Source organism: Notothenia rossii (assembly GCF_949606895.1).
Source record: "Notothenia rossii genome assembly, chromosome: 3".
Taxonomy (NCBI): Eukaryota; Metazoa; Chordata; class Actinopteri; order Perciformes; family Nototheniidae; genus Notothenia; species Notothenia rossii.
In genome coordinates this window covers 72,417,082-72,437,324 of record NC_136901.1, presented here as the reverse complement: position 1 = coordinate 72,437,324, position 20,243 = coordinate 72,417,082, and the positions used below count along the sequence as shown (strand labels likewise).

Below are 20,243 nucleotides of genomic sequence, written 5' to 3'. Positions count from 1 at the left end.
GTCCAAAATACAACCCAGTGTGGGCATTTATTACATCATGAAGACATGACACACAGCCTCAATCCTGCTGTTGCTGTGAGCACAGTAACCAGCCACAATGATCTCACACACACTCTTTCAAACAGAAAAATCCCAGAGCCTAAATGCACAACCCAATCAACCCAACAGGACACAGGTGAGGGGGGAGCAATTAGACACAGGTGGGGGGAGGAGACAACACAGGGCACCAGGTGCACACAATCAACGGCAACTGACATGGGGAAAGGGGAACACATTTCAACATAACATACAATAAACACTACATCAATCAATAGTATAAAATTGTATACAAATGTATGCACAGTGACAAAGTTACCTTCGTCACATTTCCTTCCCCCTCTCCTCCGGAAGCACAGTATCTTAACAGTCTTGGCTTCAGGACAACCAGTCAGCCAACCGGTTTGACTTCCCTGGCCGGTACTTAACTGCAAAGTTGTACGGCTGCAAGGCACTGGACCACCGCGCGATGCGCATTGGTTGCATCTCTCTCTGGCCTTGGCCATTTTGCTTTCCTCCATGGGTCTCCACTCCGCACAGTGTTTCCTGGACTCCTCCATCTAGTGACGAAGTTACCTTCGTCACAGATGTTAATATCCTGCTCATTAATGAATGAAGATCTCTCATTGTTCATGTTGAGGGAACTTACTCCTGAACCTGTATCAGCATCACTATAGTGTGCCTTTTTCACAGGTAACCAAACAATATCCTGGGCTATATATGTAAAAAAAATAGGCTAGTGACTTTATGAAAAAACACTTTATCAAGATACGTTGTAGGTTATAATATAAATGTATAATTATGCTTCTGGAAGTATTGCTAGCGGTCCTTTAAAGAGGTACTTATACACAGCAGTTGTTTAAGCTACTGTATATTAAGTCATCCTGCTAACATGGTCTGAGTAACAATGTAAACCACATGAACCTCATTTAGCATTTGTTATGTATGTTCACCATCTTAGTTTTCCTTTTTAGCACAAACAGTGTAAAAGTAAAACTGGGCCTGATGTGAATGTGAATTTGCTTGGCAGACAAAAAGAGTATAGTAACAGCCTATCTACTGTGATGTCCAGAGGGCAGAGTTGTTTTCATTTTACCATCTGATGCACCACCACGCGGGAGAGGCGACGACACATGTCAGTGCTGCCCAGTAGCTCAGCCTTGCTCCAGTGACTCCATTCACATGCCTATGCCATCTATCATGAACAGCAGTCAGAGTATTGCTATGCCAAGCAGAGGCTTTTCTGGGAGGCCCAGATGCAGTGCCTTTATTGACCCAAGCCTCTGTCAAAGCGAAGGACAAATGGGCTCCACTGAAGGATTGATTTTTAGTCTAACAGGAGATCGTGGAGAGGAATAGTGAGTGTCCCACGGAGTGAGGATGACTGAGAGGTGGATAGTTCTCCTGGGTTCCTCCTGAATTCTTCATCAGTAACTAAAAGGACACACTCTTGGGTTTTGAACTGGATTGGGCTCTTTAGCACTCTGCAGAGACATGCTAACAATAACGGGCTTTACCATGGGATTAGTTTTGTTTCATAAAGATAAAGAAACACTTTCTCAGGATCAAGCAAAACTAAGAGTGTAAGAGAAAAAAAAGCTCAGTCAAGCAAAATAAATTGAATTTCAAAAATAAAACTATAAGTTGCAAACAAATCATTTGTGTAATCATGTAAACTATAAGTCTTTATTCTTTGTTTTAACATATCATTTTGTGTACAGTTTTCTTCAGAGTCCTTTAGCTAATTCACCTGAGTCTCTCAGTCTGAGAGGAGAGGACTCTCCTCCAGCTTGTTCTGTCTGTCTGTCTGTCTGTCTCTCTCTCTCTCACTAAATGCGCTATAGCCACACACACACACACACACACACACACACACACACACACACACACACACACACACACACACACACACACACACACACACACACACACACACACAGAGCCGAGCTTGAATGACACAAGGGAGGCTTCTCAATACTCAAATTTCCCCTCCTCGACTCCTCGACTCCTCGGTCCTCCGGTAGTGACCCGGAAATGAATTTCAGCGCGCCATTTTGAAGGACATCTAATTTCTCTAAATGCACACCGAGGATCGAGCGTCGAGGAGGCTCTCTGGAGGAGCTATAACCGAGGATACACTGATGGTTCCTCCACGGCTCCTTCGCGGATGCATTTCCGGGTACGGTGGAGGCGTGCCGCACGGCCGGACTTATCTCAGCCAATGACAGCTCTGCATGCATTCCCTGGATATTATTTTAGAAACTGCTTTCATCGCGTCGCGATGTTTCCAGAGAGAACAGCTGTGAGATCCGTGCAGAAAGCAGAGCAGTGTGTATAATATATATCACTCAGTATAACAGGCCTACTCTCTTTATTTGCTTCAGCTTAGTAGATAACTACTAACAAAGAGTCGATGTTTTTCTAAGACCATTTAGTGCTTCACATATTAAAATACACAACGGCTGTAGCCTGATTATGCTTTAGTAGCTGTAGGTGTGTGTGGTAGGCTACAGTGTGTAGGTGTGGCGGACAGACGGGTCTCAGTAGGTTTGGTGTCCTCTGCTTACTTTTAATACTTGTAAATACAACTTTTGGCCCGTAATTTCAATTCCCCATTTCAGCGACCAGAGAAAGAGGGGGGGGGGGGGGGGATATAGGCCTATCCAGTCTCTGATTGTGTTACGTTATTATGAGAGTGCTCTCATACTTTAAATTGTATATATTTATATAAATATATTTGTGTGTGTGTGACCGCATCTGTAGCCTGTTATTGTCTCATTATACCGCACTGTCAATGAATCAAAGTAAATATATAAGTCGCCATGAACATAAGTCGTCATGAACATAACAATTCCCAGGCCAGGCGACGCCACTGGTGTGGATCATTGAGATAGCGTGGTCTCCAGAGGTCTTCTCCCGTTTTCCCACTTCCTCTGAGGGGACAGCACGGAGGGGGGGCATGAAGAAAGACCTGGGCTGAAGACGAATAGTCCAGCGCCATATAGATAGAAGAGTTACGACATCTCCGTTCACTCCAATGGACCAGTTTTTTTACAGCAATGGCGGATCGTGGAGCTCTCAATAGTTCCCCGGAAGTTAGCTTGCCGCTGACTTTCCGGGCTATCTGCGGCTAGCAGCGCAGTAGAGTTGCAGCATAATAGACCGTTCGTGCTGGACTTTTAAAGGTAAGAAGACGTTTAAAGATTGATATTGCGGATATTATCAGCACATCTGAGTCAAATTAACATGTGTATTAAAGGATGTTAGTGGACTATCCCTGAATGAGTAGATTTAGGGAACGTTCACAGATAACAGATTAGGCTAGGATAGTTAGCAACACACGATAACCATGAACAGCCTATTCATCCACTCTCTTAATGTTATTTCAACCCAACGTTGTGGAATTAGAGAAAAGGGGCTTCTTAACGTGCTTCCCGTGACGTTTCACTCAGAGGTCAAGGAATAGGAGATAGGGTTAGAATTTAGGAGCTGATTTTTAAACTATCCGACCGCAACCCTGCACCAGCTTCATCCACGCTGGGCGTTGCTGTTATCACATGCTCAGTGTCATTTCATTTGACCAAATGTCCCTACATTTAATATATTTTATTATTATCCACCTTTTTGTTTTATGTCCTTTTATTTAAAACATTCTTTGAGACTTCATCTTCTGGTTCAAATTTCAATAAATGTAATTTGTATAATCACTCTTTTGTCCTTATTCTACATGAAAATGTTAGAGATTCCATTCAAATCTGTTGATTATTCATATCTTCCTCAGGCTAGGAATAGTATGTTGAATTTGTAATGCTAAATGTATATTATTTTTTCACAGGATATAGAATGAGACAACACCGTTTTTATCCATTGTGTATGAATGCTTCAGCTCTTCAGACCAACATAGTAAGATGTGAGCATGTTCCTAATTGTGTTGGTATGCAACCTACTGTAGGTCTGGTCTGTTTGATAAAGCAAATCTGCCACTTTTAAATTGTAGAATTTTTTCAATTAAAGCAGTCTTTAATTATTTGTCCTAAACATAGCAATATATGCTTTGTTTAGCATATGTCTTTGAAAAAAGAACAGTATTTATATTGTCATTATGTATCACCTTTAGCGTGAAAATACATAGATGTGTTTTTTTAATCTATAAAATAAATAGACAGACAGACACTTTATCAATCCCAATTTGCGAAATTATTTTACAGCAGCAGTGTGTTCAGGTATTAAAATATTTAAAGTTGGAATAAAGTATAAACTACACAACACAAGTATAATGCACATCAATCCATAAGAGAAGTCCGATATGTTCATGAAAACTCCCCAGGAGACACCAACACTAACGTGGCCGAGTGGACTCTGGAGTTTGCTGCATGAGTTGCACCGTATAGAGAGGCGAAGTCCCGCCCTTCTACTTCTGCCCCATGGGACCTTATTTTGGAAAAATGATGTATTGAAGTCAATGAGGAGAGAAATATTATCTTTCGATGCCGTTTTAATTGTGCCACGAATTACACATATTGTTCGGGAATAATTCTAACTCCTTTACAACTAAGATATCTAACCTTTTTGCTCTTTGACGTTTATGACCAACCCTGACTCTGTTATCTCCCTTAAGGAATGTGCTGCTCCATGTTGATATTCCCAGTTTATGACCGGGCAACTCTAGGTCACAAATGGTTTATGGTTGTGAGAACGCTGGAACACTTCCTTCTCGGTGTTTGTGGACTCCAAGGTGTAATCTTCGAGGCCATAAGGGTCAGGCAAGTGATTCAGTGTCCCCAGATGTTTAGGCTATCTCTAGTGTTCCCAGATGTTTAGTTTATCTCCCCCACTATGTTGATTACTCTCTGTGAACCTGTTAAAAGGTCTAGCAAAAGAGAGGTGCTTCAGAATTGACGTGGCAACTCTCCCGGGCAGTCAGAACCTCTGGCTGCTGTGACTTGTGATGTGAATCCTCCCGAGCCGATACTTGTAATAAACCATCAGTGTTTGACATCAAAGCTCCAACTCTCCTTGTGTCTCTCTGAGTCCTGATTCTCCATTGCTACAGAAGTTTCCCTTACACATATGATGTTTGTCAATCTTAAATAATAATTTCCATGTAAAAAAAAGTCACAGTTTGTCGTAAAACTGTTGAAATATAAGACTATGAAAAATACGCAACTAAAAAGACTACAAATCCCAAAGTTGCGTAAGTGATGTCATTACGTTACACATTACGCTCGTGTTACTCACCGAAACCTTGTAAAGCCGGTCCCGCATGCTGGCTCTTGCCAAGCGGCAAACTCTGGGGAACAGCCGGGACGCCAATACGGAAGTGCAACACACTGCAGTTCATACAGTTCAACACGACCCTTTTATTTATATTAGGTCTTAAAGTTTTTGCATAGATTAGGGCGTGGTCACTTTGATGGACTTGTACATCCCTCACTGTCAGCTAACAGCAACTTGTCCACTCTGCTAGGCTATTACCATAGAGGCTACAAAGTTAGTTAGTCATAATACTGTACTTGACCCTTTAGCTTTAGCCGTGTTCGTGGTGATTGTGCCTTTTAGGGAATATTGTTACAAATACCAGACAATTAAAATGTCGTGCTGTGCGCTTGAATGTACTAAGAGAACTTCCAAGAAGTCTAAAATGATAATATTATACATGTTAATCCCGTTCGCAGGTGTTTGTGTGCTTGGTAGCTTAGCTTGTTACTTATTAGCCAGCTAAGGACGTAACCCTTTATACATACTGTACATATAAATTTTAGTTTATGATTCAGCCTTGGGTAAGACTTTTATAGTCTATGGCTATGACGCCCATAATGCTAAATGGGAGCAAATGTTAATAGGGGACCCAATTATCCCAGTGGTGGCCGCCGGAGCTAACGGAGCCGCAGGGGGCTAGCTCCAGCCGTCGTTATAACTGGAGATAAAGGAATGCAGCGAAACGCAGACTTGGTTCGCCTGCTGTAGTATTAGTTAAATAAATTATGTTGAACAAGGATTATTAAGCTGAACATCGCCACAATTGTTCTGCTATGTATCGGTACTTCTTTTCTTAACGTGTGAATGACAAGCATTAAGAATAACAAAATATAGCGAATTCTCTTGCAGATTGTCTCATTTGATTGTGAATGTAACGTTTATATAGGGGAACTACACTGTTAGCAGTAACTTGGTATGCATGTATTTCATGTTAGCTTAGCTTCTTAGCCGGAGCTAGCTCTGTTTACTTCCAGTTCGGAGGCAGCAGGTCCCGCCTCGGCTCCGCCTCTTTGCCCTTATTTGGAGCAGGCTGGAGAAGGCTGGAGTTGAACTCTGACGTCACTGTCGAGCCGTTAGTGGCCGACTCCGCCTACTAAGGGCTTCTCGGCAACTCTGCAGAATCCTATGGGTGACGTCACGGACACTACGTCCATTTATATATACAGTCTATGGCTGTTACGGTACCGACTAACTCCCCTTTTCCGTATGTGCAGTTCTCAACATGCAAAGACTTTTAGTGATTTTCACCACTTTTAATACTTTTGGCCTCATTCTTAAAGAAAAAGGAGAAATGTGCTAACGTGACGGCCATCATGGTTTTGGTGACGTGTGCGAGACCAGAGATGTAGTTCATTGAGCGTTTCACACAAACAAATGTGTTACTTCACAGTTTTACGACACATTTAAATTTGTTTGACTTGCAAAATTATCTTTTAAATTGACAAACATCATATGTGTAATTTGTGGCACAATTAAAACGGGATTGAAAGATAATCTTTCTCTCCCCATTGACTTCAATACATACTTTTTCCGAAATAAGGTCCCATTGAGGTCCACCGAAAGGGGAGGGACTTCGCCTCTCTATGATCTGTGGTGTAGTGGGCTGTCACTCAAAAACTGAGTAGCCAATGGGGACGCACACCTGAAAGTCCCGCCCACCTGGGACGTTTGTGTCAGAATCGAAACGAAAAATGAGGGAGCGCAAATGAGAAAGCTGCAGCGAGGGCAAAAGTCTGATCATTGAGAAAGAAGCAAAGAGAACTGCAGACTGAAGACTTATAGTTTACATGATTACACAAATGATTTGTTTGCAACTTATAGTTTTATTTTTTAAGTTACATTTATTTTGCTTGACTCTGTTTTTTTTTCTCTTAAACTCTTAGTTTTGCTTGATTCTGAGAAAGTGTTGCTTTATCTTTATGAAACAAAACTAATCCCATACTTTACCTGTTTGGTCTCCTTCTGCAATAATTTGACTGAGGGTCTACAATTGAATTGGACCGACTGTTACAGGTTTAGAGACTGAGTGCATACCTGGATGTATCAACGAAGATCCACCAAAAAAAAAGAGAACTGTCACCGTGTGTGTCTAAGTTGCATGACTGTGGCTGAGTGTGAGAGTGGAAGTGGGCTCTGGAGAATTTCTGTCAAAATGTAACAATGCATTAAGCTTTCCTGGTGGTTAACCACAAACGCATGTGACTCATAGGGCAGCATGCAGTATGCAAGCCTGCGTACACATACAGGCTGGCGGTGGATTGCATGTTGCTCCACAAACAGTAATTCTATATAACGAGGTCATTTCCCATACATGGCACACTGTCACATTAATTATATTCTGAACATTTAATATTGAATGGCTCATTTGCGAGCATCGCATAACAATGCAAGAAGCAATGAGAGAGAAAGAGAGAGCATGAGATGAGACATAAAACTTCTGTGTCCTTCAAAGAAGATGAATGTGCTAGCACGCAGACCGCAGCAACTGAAGGCCATTTCAAATGCACGAACTAATAATATAAAAGGCTCTTTAATTAAATGTTTGATGGAACGTTTGGCCTTCCCTTGCTGGTAATATTAGCATGAAAAGAAGAGCCTAGATATGGAAAAGAGCTTTTGTTTAAAAGCACGAAGCAAATTCATGCTTTCACATTTTCAGAAGAAAGGTCAGAGTATCTTAGCTGCTTGCAGCGTTTCGTGAGAAATACTCTGCGTTGGGCGGCAACAGTAAACAAACAGGGAATCTATTAGAGTGGGCATTGTCAATGCAAAATAGAAGATAGTTGTTCGTGTAAGGAAAACAGCACTTCTTAATTGATATTGATCACATGCAATAGTGCACTGTGTCTGTGTAACGCATCAACAGATGTTACCCTACAACAACAACGTCTACACGGACCTATGGGTTTACAAAAACAAAAAAAGATTTCAGCAAAGTCAGAGATAAAGAGACCAGAAGATAATGTTGTTGGAGATAAAGCTTGACGTGTCTACAGGCAGGCATGCTGCAATGGGCTGATCGGAGGGGAACTCCATTGTTTTCACACATCACACACTTCTACAGGTCTTAGGGAGGACTCGGGCATATGTAAAAAAGGGATTTTTTTTTGAGCGCCCTAATAAAAAATGTAATGCATTATTATTATTATTATTATTTGTGGCTCCTGCAGGAAATTTGATAAAGTGCCTTCATTGATCCCACTGATGTCCCCATTTGGGGACTAAAACTATATGTTAAAAAAATGAACAATCTGGAGGGGTTATTTGAGAAGGAAGTGCAGTACTAAATCCGTATTATTGTAAATTATCAATTTGGTAATATTTAATATTTGTCTTAATGTTGAAAGATCCCTTTAGAAAGAACAAAACCAGCAACAAATGTATAAACAAATATTATTTTCGCCTAGGCCTGACAGATATATTGTATTCCTATGTGCCACAGAGCTCCACCGTTAGCATCCATCCTAATGCTCTGTATAAATGTTCAACTTAAAATAGTTCCTAACCAATAAAGTGGAGTTAAATCAACATTTTCATAAAACCACAGGGCCCAGTTTGTTAGAAAATAACTTAAAGTGGACCCATTATGCTATATTGGAAACATCTATTGTAGGGCCATACAGTACCTATACAACACATGTCTGTGAAGTTTTTTGCTTAAAATACCAAACAGATCACCCATTGTAGCCATGCCTCATACTGCTCATATCCCTCTATTCCAGCCCTGTTAGAGAAATGCGGATTTTGGGTCCTTAGCTTGAAAAAAAAGAAAAGAGGAGGCGGAGCTAATGCCTGATCAGAATTCTACCGGAGATAAAGTTAAATTCTGCTGTGATAAAACGCCATCCTGTTCTAAACCACATCAAAGATTATTTCTGAAACATTATGGAACTCAAATGCTTTTTCTCTTGCGGATTTATCACAAGGTGAGTTCCTTTTTTTATTTCCTGCTTTTTAAACACATGTGCTCTTCAGTACAGGTTAGCTCTGAGTGTTAGCGAGGCTTGCTAATTTAAACAAAGACGAGATTACGTCCAAAACACGTCAGGCATTGTTTCTGATAGCAATTTTCTGTGGGTCCGCTGCCGATTTGACGTCAGATCGGCAGCAAATCTGTATCCGCTCGTTAAACCCCCGTTTTTAAAAGATGTGGGTATGGAGGAAAAGAGAAAGGGTTTTATTTTCTGACGCTGCGTGAGTTCCCCGACGCACCGGGGACACATATTTATGTATAAAAGACGCAAAGTGCATTTTGCATGATAGGTCCCCTTTAACGTGATACATATTGATAAGAGGAAACATTAATTGCTGCTCTTGGTCTTTTCACAACATAACAATTGTATAATGTCATTGTTTTCCTTTGAGTCTGAAACAGAGGGATTCCTAACTCTACATTCAGAGGCTCTTCTGATTGCATCTGAAAAGCCCTGTGTTGAGGGAAGGAGGGCAGAAAGAGTTCAGCAAAGTTTTTAATGCGACACTTGCTATTCATTTGGCCAGTTAATCACAAATGCTCCCTATTCTCCATTAACTAAGCTTTTAATGCTCACATTAAGAATTAATGTCACCCTACTTTGCACTTCCAACATGGGTGAGCTCATTAGGGGAAATCTCTGAACATGGCTCTTCTCTGCCCGGCCATGACACAATTCATTAAAATCCTTCACCGTCTGGATTATATTGTTGTGAAATAAATGTAATCTGCTTCCTTTAAATCAGTAACGCAGCCAGGTCTGTCATTATCTCCTTGTGTAATCTCGATCTCATTCATTTTATGTTCCATCTCCTTGCTCCTGCTTTCCCTCTATCTGTCCTTTCCTTGCCTCCTCTTGTCCTTTACTGTGTGTCCTTTCTTTCATCCTTTATTACCTTAGCAGGACAAAAGGGACAGCTGCCATACACTTTGCATATCTTGCCTAGACTTTAGCCAGATAGTCATGACTCATATATATCTGTTGCATGAATGATAACAGGTGACAAAAAGATGGAGCAGCGCTGTGTTCTTCTGCTACTTAAACTGTGAATTACAATCACAGAGCAATGAGAGAACTAAAGTGAAAGGCTGCCTGGATGTTTTTAATTTAATTACAAATGGAGCTCAAATAGCTCTGCCTATCACACAGGGGGAAAGGAAGTGGGCCCCCACTCACATATTCATCAACGTACGGATATGTGAATTATGTATATGAGTGTAGAATAAATATTGTACAGGTAAGAAATGTGTGAGGGCTGCAGGAGCTTTCAATATCAAAGCAGGCTGAATTCGAAAGATTTCATTTTCCACATCTCCCTGCACCCTTATCTGAGAGGCAGCCTAGAGCTGGTGAGTCGAATTGAGGGAGAGTATGGAACATGCAAAGCTTCAGAGTACCTGGAAAGACTTCAGAGCAACAAATCATACACAAATAGACTCTTGGCAACCAAGAATTTTAGCACCACCGGGCAAATTCTACCCCTTTCACCCTTCACCTACTGCAACATTATACTGGAATGACTACACACAAATGTGATTTCACCATATTTATGACAAATTCACAAAATCTGACATTCCCACACAATCGGATGAATCTATAGGACTCAAAGCAAGTCTTTCATCCTGGGCTCAGAGAAGCTAACACCATGTGATAATCAGCCACGAGACATTCAATCAGTGTCAGCCATGTGTTGATCACTAGAGCACGCTGTGACCTTATGAACAACCGAGCCAAGTATTAATCTCACCTGCAGACTTCACACCGGCCATGACAATAAGCGCTCTCATAAGTCTATCCGGCTTCTGCAGAGCTAATCTGTGCAGCACTGGTGTGAATTTGCTATATGTGTGTGTGACATATCATATTTTCTGGCCAACACCTTATTGCATTACAATGTGCTCAGCCATATGAATCAACGCATAAGGCTGCACATATTTGCTGAGACAACAGAAATTCCAGTGTGCTGTAATTATGGTGCAGGAGTAAAATAAATAGGCTCATTTCTTGGCCTGTGAAATATGGATTTGTACGGCACATATTGAAATGCAGTGTGTGTTGGCCAAAGGAGTTTGAACTAAGGTCTGTGGGTATGTGCGCTGAAGGCGGGGCGGGGGAGCTCTGAGCCGGCAGGCTTTGGATCAGCCTGACAGAATCAATGATATCAATTCAAATAGGGTCTGACCGAAATCAAACACTATATCAAATCCATCTGTAATCCACTATGTGTTTTTTGAGCGTGTGTACGGGCGCATGTGAATACTTCCAAGATTAGCATACGATATGCAGTGAAAGAGAAAAAGGAAAAATATGGTAATTTCCCCTCACTGGCAGAAAACCAGTCTGAGCCGAGATAACAAAGAAATGAAAATTGAATGAAAGCTGAAGGAGGTAAGGTTGGTCTTATTGTTCTACCTTTTACATAACAGAAGACATACATCCTTTGTGTTCAATTTAAATCTAGTTGGCAGAGAAAAAAACAAACAAGCCAACAACCACTCTCCCTGTCAGACAACCATGATAAACGATGCAGAGGGCAAAGAGGGAATCTACTCCTTTGCTCGGGTGAGTATTAAAGGGGTTTTCCATCCATTCAATATGGTACTTACAGTACATCATATGTTTGTCAATCAGTCCATAGAAACCAACACAGACTAAAGGGTGAACACATTTCCAGTGTCGCAGCTGCAGCTGTTAATAAACTAAAGTTAAGGTGCAATGACAGAAATATGGATTTTTACATGACAGTAGAGATGAACTGCAGTCCATGCAGGATGTAGGTGTTGATTTATAGGTCAGTATTATATATTACCCAGTGATAGTGCCAGATGGATGGATTTTCCATGATCAAGCCATATCATCCTTTAAGATCGCCATTTCTTCTTACTTTAAAGGACATTACGTTTCATGTATGGTGACAGAGCAATGACCATCCAGGTTTGCAGTGGAGATGTATTTGCTAGAGGGATGAAACTGAAAGGGAGAAACTTACGGTGCCTTTTCTTACCTTAATAATGCTATTTATTTAAAGGCTTACTTTCAACCATTTTTGGAAACTTGTAGGCTATCACCAGCAGCCAAAGGTAAGTTATCACACTGTTTGTGGTCTCCATTTATAGTGTCCCCCAGAGGAGCATTGAGGGGAAAGCCCTGGAATGGTTCAGGTCATATTTGAAGGACAGAACTTTCTCTGTCAGCTTGGTGACTCCGAGTCATCCTCTGCTCCACTCCTGTATGGGGTCCCACAGGGCTCAGTATTAGGCCCCTTCTATTCTCCCTCTATTTGCTCCCTCTTGGGTCCATTTTTAGAAAGCACGGCATCGCATTTCGCTGCTATGCTGACGATAGCCAGATTTATGTCCCTCTAACAAAGAAGGAAGGTTACTCAATTAGCCCACTGCTAAAGTGCCTAGATGACATAAAGGCCTTGATGGCGTGCAATTTCCTTAAACTCAATGAAGGAAAAACAGAAGTAATGGTTTTTGGTAGCACCACTGACACCACTTCTGTAGACCTGGGTTCCTTGCATCAGTACACCAAGCCCACCATTATGAACCTTGGTATTAAAATGGATCGTGAACTCAAACTTGAGAGTCAGATTAAGTCGGTGGTAAAAACGAGCTTTTATCACCTGAGGCCAAAGTAAAACCTTTTCTCTCCAGACAGCAGTTTGAGACAGTAATCCACAGACCCGGCGCCAGAACAAATCTAAAGGGAGGGCATATGATTTTCATGGGAGGGCACACAAAACCGTCATGTGCTGCGGGCCTGCGGCACAATATATATCAAACAGCAAGGCCAACAGCATTGCGTAAAGACGCACAAGTATCGCAAATACATACACAAATAAAGGGCAACATAGAAACCACTTTTGAAACATTGTGTGCGTGGCAGCACAAACACTGGTAAATCACGAGCAAGGCACACTGGTTAAGGATGGCAGCTTCGTCATCGTCACACTCGGAGAGAAATAGTAGAGACGGAGACGATGAACTGTTTAGCCCGCCTTGGGCATGGTTTATTTTCCTATGCACTGTAGGTGCATCCTTTCACTAACTTAGAACATTATTTTGGCCAACTCTGCATCTTTGTGCAGCGTATACTCAAACAGTGATAGGAAGAGCCCACTGCCTGACTCGGACATGCTGTGGAGTGAATCGTTGTCACCTCTGAGAGGGAGTTGGTTGACAGCTAAAAAAGCTATAATATCAACGACAGCTGACACGTAATAACGGTTCTGTGCCAGCTGATCTGCACCAAAGTACTTATTTCCTTATTTGTTTCCTGGCGTATCTGTCTCTCTCTCCACAAACTCTCACATGAAATGTGTTCTTTTGATGCGGCATGCCTTAGCAATCCTTTATCAGTCTGTAATGCGGGTTTCCAGTCGCAAAAACCTTTTACAGTAAAAGTCGCATCAGATGAAGACGTATTTACTTTAAACTGTCTACATGGGAAACAAAAGGCTGCGTCTGCTTTTAACAAATATTCAAGCCATGGTCTGTTGTTGTACCAATCCATGCAGTGGCAAAAGTGAGCTTCTTTCCTGAAAACAATCTCCCTGGATAAGGATCCAGTTTCACCTGGTTGGGTTTATTAACCCCAAGATCAGCTGGGGCTGTTGGTCTTTGAGCGGTTGCTGGCCCAATAGTACCTGTTGATGTGCTGCAAGGTAGCGTCTGTATTGGAGGCACCGGCACGGAGGAGGAGGAGGAGGAGGAGGAGGAGGAGGAGGAGGAGGAGGAGGAGGAGGATGCTGGCGGGTGTGGTACAGGGTGTGGCAACACAGGTGGTAATGGTAGGGGCACAAGGAGCTGTGCCTCGGAGGACAGCGTTGGTGGCGGCCGCCTTGATGAGTCAAGGCTTGGGCTCGCTAACTCAGCCCCGGGATTTGCCGAGGTCAAGCTTGTGACATTAAGGCGTGATGCTGCAACGGCAGGTGCAGGGTCGCCAGCAGCACCACCGGCTGCAGTTCTTTCATCGCTATTTCGTTTTAATAAATCCTTAGACCTTTTAAGCCAATTTCTGATGTCCACTTTGTAATTCAAACAGAAATGGGAGTCTACAGAATGCACAATAAACAATAAACAAATCCAGACTAGGCGGCAGATTGTGACGCTGTGATTGGTCTAAATGTGGACGAATCACAAATCACAACAGACACATGAATTTATTTGACGTAGCCTGCGATTTTTTTTAGTTACTATCTGACATCACATACATCGTAGCATAAAAGCTCACAGCGTATTTATAATGATTTTTTTTAAAAATATATATATTTAATTTTTATAAATAATAAAAATCGTGTTTATTGGGGGAGGGCAGGAAGGTCAAATGGGAAGGCCTGGCCCTCCCTGGCCCTCCCTGGTAATCCATGCCTTTCTCACCACCCGGCTAGACTACTGTAACTCTCTCTACATGGGGGTCAGTGGGTCCTCCCTCGCACGACTGCAGCGGGTGCAAAATGCCGCAGTGTGAGCTGAGCTGTGTTACTTTTTTATAGGCTTTGTTTTATTTATTTGCCTGTACAGCACTTTGGTCTGGAGGTTTAAAGTGCTTTATAAATAAAGTTGTATTGTATTGTATAGCATGTTAGCTCTGGTGTAGCTTAGGGGGCTATCTCGCGCCATATCCTGATAATGTGTATTCCCCCAATGCTCCAATGTCATTGAATCCCACACTGAACAGCAACTTTTGGAGGAGCACTCTTTTTGTTGAATGACCTCATCTTTCAACGTTTGTAACCTGCAGTTCCCAAAACCCTGACAAAATGATCTGAGGTTATTTTCTCAGACATGACAAAGCTCTTACAGAAGACATTATACAACTGTTTTGACATGCCAAGCAGTGCGCCCTGTAACAATTAAATTAACTTTGTCTTTGTAAAGTCTCCCTGCGGAGTTCCACTTTAAATGAAACCTTAACGATGCCTGCATTTAACCTGTCCGAAGATGTGATAACACAACACTTCCAGACAGTCATTTGTGCAAGAAAAACATGAAAACAGCCATCTGGAATATATTTACTGTATGTGACTAATTGCAAGGGCAGTTTTGTGGAGAATTGTATAATGATTCTGTGAGACAAATACCTGTTTTGTACCGGTTATAGTATAAGGAGGCATCATCAATACAGGTTCCAGACAGTAGGTTCATGCCCCTGCCTGCTTCTCATTTACTGAAAGCCAATATGACTATTTATGTCAGGCGCTGGGAAATGATAAATGATGCTGCGCTGCCTAATAAATATGAAATCCCTGGATCATTAGCTGGATTAGATTGGAGGGTAAAAGTGCATAATCAGCCCATGTATGCGCTGAAGTCAGGAAGCCATCGATATCATTGTATCAGCTCACCCTCAGAGAGACAGAGGTAGTTAGAGAGACAGATGGAGAGACAATGAGGGACAGGGGGAATGAGAGAGAGCAAGAGAGAAATTATTAATTCAGTAAAGGACAGTTAGCAGGCTGAAGCAATTACAGAATATGACTGTCTATTTAGTATTCAGATGGGACTGCTACTGCCATGGATAGTGAGCTTGTTGTTCTGCGTGGCTCTGAGTGGGCAGCAGGATGAGAAGAGGAGAGAAACACGGGAGATATAGAGACGCCCTTTTCTGTGTTGTCAAATGTTTTTGTGCTGACATCACCTTACACCCAGTGTTGCCTTTATCTTTTAGCCTCCAGCTAGAGCTCAGAAATGGTGGAGAAGCGTTGCCACGGCGTTCTGCAGCGGGCCATCCCTCCAGCCTGCTGACAGGTCCGTCGATGTGTTTAATCAACCAAAGACACGCTGTAGGGAAACAGGCCCTGCATCAAAGAAGTGCTGATACGTTGATTCATCTCACCTCAAGCCATAACAGCCAATCTGCTTTGTCTGATCCAGGGCAGCCACCAGTGGTGAGGGAGAGAGAGAAACCTGAAAGTGAGGACGTTTCCCAAGTAAGGGAGGATGAGTGCTGCGAGGAAATCAATACGGTGCTGCTGTGTTCTAACATCTGAACAGCTTCTTTAAATGGAGGGGCATCCTAATTTCACAAACCAATTTAGCTCTGACAGTGTCATTTTCATGAAATACACATTAATATAAAATGTAACATTAAAAAGTTTCACAGCCGGCACCGCTGACAGTAAAGCTCCCCTCATCTGCTAATGAGCCGATTTCAAAGATGTTCACCACATCATAAAGATGAGGTATTATCTCCTCAAAAGTAAGGCTCTGTCTCACTTTGTCCTTGTGGGACCTTAAAAATGAGCAATAGAAGATGTCATTGTCTTTCATGGGACAGTAACTTTTCCCAAGCAGCTTTCTTGGAGCAATAAAACTATTGAAATCTCAGAAGTAGGCCTATGAGGATACACGCGGGCTTACAGGATGAGATGAAACAATCCACAGCTGCACTCAGAGACTGTCCCACACACACACATTCACATGTCCATCATATCAACATCATGCTTTCACAATATGCCACCGAGCTCTTGTCTCTGGAGAGGTTTATTTCTGGTGCAGATTTAGCGTCAGTGTGGGAAACAGGTTTTCTCTCATTTATTCTCCTCATCCACAGACGGGAGCTTTCTCTCATATGAGTACTCCATGGAAGATGAACCATACACATTTTTTCTCTCATAAACTCCTCAAAGAAGGATTTATTTGAGGATATGGCTTGTAAGATTACATTTCCTTTTAAATCATCCTTTTCTCCTTCCTCTACTCGACTTCCTCGACTCCTCCCACTCCACGAAAAGGGGCTGATGGAGGCACTGCTGCAGCCCTCTAGGTTTCCTTATCCGTCCCCCTGCCCCTCGCCCCGGCCAGGCATCGTTAGGCAGGCCTAATTGGGCTGTGTCTAATAACTGCTGTCCCCAGGGTGTGCTCTAATGAATAGAGAATATAATTAATGCCACGGTGACGGATATTGGCTCACAGCCCTTAGGCAGAATCTGCTCAGCGTTCGACTTCTTCACCAACTTATCTCCCTCTGTCTCTTCATCCCCTGCACTGAGGGACCACAGCGTTATTAGCATTATCTATTCACCCAATCAGGTGCTGATCAATAGCGATAGCTGTTCTCAATAAGCTACAGATGTGCAAACATGTATTTAAAATATTTGATCCAGTAAAGCCTGAAATTGCCTGGCATTAGGCCCTATATTGATATGAATCCTATTATAAACAATGATGTGGCTGTCGGCCCCTCTGCTGTGCCTGTTTTCTATTTTTAGTACCAACTGTGAATTTTAAGTGTTTGTGTGTGCAGTGGGTTGATGTGTAGCGGTGCTGTGTCAGCATATGTGTCAATATGGCATTCAGGTGAGTCCAGCAAAAGACAGAGGAGTGAAGAGCCAGCTGCTCTGCCCCGCAGTAAGCAGGCATCCATCTATCTGTCGGGCGCTCTGTCACGCCTCACAGCAAGATGCTGATGGATTCACCCTCGATCCTGCCCTTTCTCCTCTCTCTCTTCGTCTCTCCTTGCTGGCCTCGTGCCTCCATCTGTCTGCCATCTGCTACATTCTTCTAGCTTCCTCCCATATTACCTCAAGTACAGTTTGATTTCACCCCTCTCCCTCTGCCTACTTACTCTGTCACTCATGTTTGGGTTGCTTGGTACAGGAGTTTGACTGGAAGAATCTGCAAGAAAGCAAAGGAAAATATAATTTTCAGAAAAGGTGACCCTCACTTGTTAATTCAGTCAGTCCATATGCCTCTGAGATGAGAAAAAACTATTTTTTTTGAGGGTATTTTAAGCTTAATAATAACACATGACAGGTTTCGAAAAAGGCAAATACGTTGTGGCACACTACCGACCCCCGGTGGTAGCTCGCAACCACTGCACCACACAAATATGATTATTTCCTGTTTGATTGGCAGGGGTCTCTGTCCAGGCATGAGTTCTGGGTGAGCTGTTAATGAGCATCCAGTAGGGAACAACATGAGAGAGGAGAGGAGGATAAGAAGAGTTGGAGAGGAGAATGCAAAACAAGTAGAAAGGAGAGACCGGCGGTAAGTGGGGCTACAAAATAAGAATCTGGAGATAATGCCCTGTTTCTTCAGTTGGCTAAATGTTAAACTAGGCTGGTGTGTAAAGTTTTGGAAGGATTACAAAGTGAAAAAAACATCTGCACACCGTGAGGCGCCTAATGACCATGCTGGTGATGGATGGACAAGTGACTGCACAGGTGTCCCTTTCATGACATTATACCTGCATGTTTGTCTCCGAAGGTGTTTGCATGTCCTTGTATGCTTAGGTCATGTTCATGCATAAATATAAGCACGTGTGTGTTTTGTGGTTGCTGCCGTGCCGCTTTAATTTGACTGACAGGTTATTAATGAACATGGAAGCCTACATATTTATCAGGCTGGCAGGGGAAAGCCAAACAATTATGATAAAACCATTAGCAGGAGGCTGTGACATGCATGGCTTTCATGCCAGTTAAGCGAAATGGCTGTAAACGGATTAAATATGGATGACATAGGAGAAATGCTGCATTACATTTGTAATTTCACACAAGGTTTTGGCTCCTGCAATGTCTGTCTATGGGATTAAAATAATTTCTTTGTTTGAATAAATGAATATTTCCTTTCCTTTTTGTGTGCATACAAATGTGTGTGTGTGTGTGTGTGTGTGTGTGTGTGTGTGTGTGTGGTGTGTGTGTGTGTGTGTGTGTGTGTGTGTGTGTGTGTGTGTGTGTGTGTGTGTGTGTGTGTGTGTGTGTGTGTGTGTGTGTGTGTGTGTGTGTGTGTGTGTAGGACAGAGTAGCTCCGATTCAACATCTTAACATCACAGCACAGTACACTCCACTGCACTGACCTTGGCTGTAAATGCAGTATAGGACCTTTTCTTTTATGCATTGGTCACTGGGATAAAGAAATTAAAAGTCAACTGAGCCAGGGGGAAGACGCAAGGTATTGCCCTGTATTGGATTGGAAGCTATCCAAAATGTCCGACATTCAGTCTCACTGTTCCCTGCCTCTGCACCTCCTGGGAGAGCCTCAGTCTCCCCAACACACACACACACACACACACACACACACACACACACACACACACACACACACACACACACACACACACACACACACACACACACACACACACACACACACACACACACACACACACACACACACACACACACACACACACACACACACACACACACACACACACACACACACACACACACACACACACACACACTTGGAACGAGTTCAGAAACAGTAAAAGACTCCACTGAAATGGGTACTAATGGAATTCTGTGGGAGTCTATTTAATTGCGGAGGAAAATAGAGAAAATGCTGACTACACACACACAATCATTCATTCATGCAGCCAGTAGCAGAACTCATGCACAAGTATGCACATATTGTACGTACACACACACAGCCACTTGTCAGTAAGCAGTACAGAAGACGGAGGGATGAGAGTATTCACATTTGGAGGGGAAATAGAGCATGTGGTGACAGCAGAGTGGTGGGAGCGTCCAGAGGGAGTCGTCGATGTGCAGCAGAGAGGAACAGCTTTGAGTCAAGGTTTCTCTCAGTCACAGGGGGAGGAACAGAGCATCAGGCTTTCTAAAAGGGTTTTCTGATTCAAAAAGTGATTTTTTTTTGGCTGTGCAATGCGATCACTTCACTACAGTCAAGTTTAAAATGTTAAAACTTAATTGATTCTTGTATAAAATATGGCAGTTTATATGGAGCAAGTACTTTTATTACACTGCCAGAACTTTGATATATAAAAAATCAAATGATACATTAGATTTCTATTGAAGTTACCTTTCATACTGGCAGATCAGGAGAGGTCAACACTCCAGCAGCATGGGCAACAACTTTATAGTAAGATCAATACCTTTCGGCGTGTGGCTTTCATCATGGTTATCATTTAAGAAGGGAAGAATGGAGCAGGATCATAGCTATAAAGTAAAACATGAAAGACAACAAATGATATGCATTCACACAGACATATTAGCCAAGGGCA

General features: G+C 42.4%; 1 long non-coding RNA gene across 1 annotated transcript in view; it reads right to left on the bottom strand.

Annotated features, from left to right (window-relative positions):
* Positions 1–17,861: 17,861 nt before the first annotated feature.
* The window catches only part of LOC307031000, a 141,588-nt gene continuing 139,206 nt past the window's right edge, over positions 17,862–20,243 (bottom strand). Inside the window, exon 5 of the long non-coding RNA XR_013805847.1 lies at positions 17,862–17,893. This is a non-coding gene — a long non-coding RNA (uncharacterized lncRNA). The remainder of the gene's footprint in view (positions 17,894–20,243) is intronic.